General features: G+C 49.8%; 1 long non-coding RNA gene across 1 annotated transcript; it reads left to right on the top strand.

Annotated features, from left to right (window-relative positions):
• On the top strand, positions 1–2,161 carry LOC308559582. The gene is made up of 3 exons (XR_013999177.1): positions 1–175; positions 688–895; positions 1,664–2,161. It is a non-coding gene; the product is annotated as an uncharacterized lncRNA (long non-coding RNA).
• The last annotated feature ends 1,471 nt before the right edge of the window (positions 2,162–3,632 follow it).

The following is a 3,632-nucleotide window of genomic DNA, read 5'->3' as shown; positions in this document are numbered from 1 at the left end:
GAAAAATTACTCTAAAAACCTAGTCGAGAGCCCTTGTGTAAGAATATTCACCTGAAGCCTTAAAAAGTCAGCGTCACGACAGAGGGTGTTAGTCTGGAACGAGGCCAACGGTCATCATAACCAAACGCAATGTGTGAGCCTGGGCTGGACGCTGGCCTTTGAAAAGCCATCGAAGGTGAGACAGCTGGGGGGCCGGGTGTGAACTGGGTGCTACGGGAGGCTTACTGTCAGTTTTCTTAGGTGGGCGACGGTTTTCGAGTGATGCAGGCAAATGCCTGTACTCTCAGCAGATGCAGGAAGGATTTAGAGTTCAACAAGCAATAACATATTAGCTATTATAAAGTGAAGGCAAAGGGTATATAAATGTTCACCTGTAATTCTTTTAATGTTTCCATATGTTTGAAATTTTTCGGTAAATATTGGGGAATACGTTGAACTAGATAAGATGCGACAATACAGTGGCATTTTGGTAAGCTCTGAAAGAGAGCGAGAAACCCGCCACCGGTCCCTAGAACCAGGAATGCCCCAGGGCCCCTGGGCGCTGCTTCCACCAGAGGCCCCATGATCTTAAATGTGGGGCTCATGGTCCCGTGGTTTTTAAATGCAGCTTAGCCGCACGCCGTGTTAGCTTGGCTTGTTTCTGGGTTTTATAAAACTGGAAATCCTATTTTTCTTCCCACTCAACAGATTTTCCGAGACCCGTCCTCGGTGTGCATCACTGAAGTTCATGAGTTTGCCCATTCCGGGATGTGACTATGCCACGGTTTATTTATTCATTCCCCTCTCCAGAGAGAGGGAGAGAGAGAGGGAGAGAGAAACATGGATGTGAGAGAAACATCGATGGGTTTCCTCCCACACGTCCCCCGACCAGGGCCAGGATGAACCTGCAACCCAGGTACGTGCCCTTGACCGGGAACCGACCCCGTGACCCTTCAGTGCGCAGGCCGACGCTCTAACCACTGAGCCCCACCGGCCAGAGCCCATTCTCCTCTCTCTTGATTTGAGGTTCCAGTTTTTGCCGTCACCAGCCGGGCTGCCGGGGACCCTGGCGGACACTTTTCCAGCACACGTGCTCGAGTTCCTCCAGGCCCCTGGGCCTCACCGTCCCCTCCTGCACTCTCTGGCAGGATTTGAAAAACTAGATCCTCCTGCCGCTTTAAAAGTTGAAATCTCAATTTTTTATCATAACTTTTAAGAGTTGAAAAGGATATGAGTTTGGCACATTGTAAATACTAACTTTTAAAATATATTATTGATTTCAGAGAGAGGACAGGAGAGGGAGAGAGAGAAACATCAGTGGTGAGAGAGTCACTGACCGGCTGCCTCCTGCACGCCCCCGACTGGGGATGGAGCCCGCAACCCGGGCATGTGCCCTGACCGGGAATCGAACCCGGATCTCCTGGATCCTAGGTCGATGCTCAACCGCTGAGCCACACTGGCAGGGCTGTAAATATTAACATTTTAACATAAAATAATTACAATATCTTTTCATTTTTTGAGGTAGCTTTATTTCATTGTATTCCAAGCACACTATACCTAACATGCCCATTTTACAAGGACTGTAGGAAAAATATAAGGAATTTTGTCAAAGACATAAAGCAGAGCTAGGCCCGATGTGACGGTAACGGCTAATAAACATCGCATTATTTGCCTCGCTTCGCAGATGGCTCTCTTCGCTCGTCACGCTGCAACATCTCACACGACGTGGCCAGTGGCGGAGCAGCGCGTGGCAACTCCGTGTCCATCACAGTCAACTTAAAGCTACACGAAGGCTGCTCCACGCGCGGAATCCTGGTGGCCCCTCGTTTTCTTGAAATCACACTTTTAGTCCCTTCTCCCCGCAAAATTTTATCCTGAGAGTCGTCTCTTTAAAGGCCACGTACCAATCACCCTGTTCTGCTTCTCTGCGGTGCGACTATGTACATAACATGGGTTTTTAAATTTATCTTCACTTCCTGTGGCCTTATTTCTCCAACGGTACCATGTGATAACTGGATTAGTTCCTCTTCCCTGCCGTGGAAAACAATGAATTGGAAACTACCTGATTCGCCAAAGATTTATGAAGCGATCATTAGGCGTTCACTTTTCAACCTTGACGTCAGTGTGTCTTTGTACCTTTGTCTGACCGTCTAGAATAGATTTTACAACCTGGGGCGATGCACCAAAGAAATGGTTTGGGGGAGGGGAGGGGAAGGGGGGGGACCTTGTGAAAGAAGAGGGCCATTGGGAAATTCTTCTGAATAGAGTCCCTTCAAACCGCCAGTTTCTCATTGCCCCTCTAAAGCGCGTTGCTTATTGCGTAACAATTTAAAGTGGAGAGAAGGACCGCCCTGCAGCGGCCCCCGCCGCCCCCAGGGAGTGCCTGGCCCCTGGGGCCGCTCAGTCACTGTTTATTGAACGAGAGAACTTCCTCCGGCTGTGGCTGAGTGCCCACTGGGTCTCACCTTTTTTTTTTTAACCGTATAAATTCTTATATTATTTTCATATTATAAACTTTGCTAACCTCAAGAGTTGCGTTGGTCCTTTGTTTGGGCTTTAATTTGCATCTCTTTGAACAATTTTATATGCTTATTAGCAATTAAGAAAGAAAGGATGCACCCCTCTGCTCTAACCCCTCCAGGGGGCTTCCTGTATCATTTGGATTTTGAAATAAAATCCAAAATTTCTCCCAGCTTCTCCAAGGCCTTCCATGGCCAAGTGCCTGGCTTCCTCTGTGGCCCACTGTCCCACCACTCTCCTTGCGGGTTCACTGCAGTCACAGTCGCCTCATTGCCTGGAACTCTGCCCCCCCTCCCCCAACCTTTATCTCCTTTGCTTCTTTCCAGGTGACCCAGCTGTCACCTTATCAGCAAGGTCGTCCCTGGCCTGCCCATCTGAAAGCACCTCCCGCGCCCTCCCGCCTTGCTCTGCCTGTGGCACCTGACGCTACGTGGCACTCATGGATTGCCTTGTTTCCTGTCAGTCTCACCCCCTGGAACGCAAGCTCCAGCCCAAGACCAGGACAGCGTCGGGCTGGTAACGCGTGTCCCGTAAACATTCGTGGGATCAGGGAGTTGGCTTCCCACTCTCCCGCACCGCCCACCCGCCCTTTGCCAGTTCCCTCGCCCCCTCCTTCTAGCTCTGGACATGGAAACATATCAATCCACCTCGTCAGGTTTCGGACAAGTGTTTTCCCCAGTTCCTTATCTTTTTCATTGTTTTATGATCTCTTTAATGAACGGGAGCTTTCGCTTTCTGTGCAGGCGGCTTTGCAGTTCATTCCTCGCGGGCTCCCCACTCAGCAGGTAATCGCGGAGCCAGCCCTCTTTCCTGGGTTGAAGGTTTCCTTCCGTACACCGAGCTCTAACCCGTCCGTAATTGACCTGTGGGAGGTGGCAGGTGAGGATCTGCTCGGCCTTTCCCCCCCATTAGTCAGTTTTTCCAAATACCATGTACGCAACGACTTCCCTTTCTGCAAACGTATGGAGCTTTCTACACCCCAGGCTAAATTTTCCTATTTTTAAAGTCTGTTTCTGTCGATGACGTAATGTGATCTAATGTAATCTCCTGCCCCCAGCCTGCCTGGGTGTAGATCTTGGGTCTACCCTGGGATGGTACTTAACCTCTCTGGGCCTTGGTTTTTCTCATTGGCA

This window comes from Miniopterus schreibersii, assembly GCF_964146895.1.
Source record: "Miniopterus schreibersii genome assembly, chromosome: 7".
NCBI classification, from domain to species: domain Eukaryota; kingdom Metazoa; phylum Chordata; class Mammalia; order Chiroptera; family Miniopteridae; genus Miniopterus; species Miniopterus schreibersii.
The sequence above is the reverse complement of the archived record's forward strand: the minus strand, read 5'-3'. Positions and strand labels throughout refer to the sequence as shown.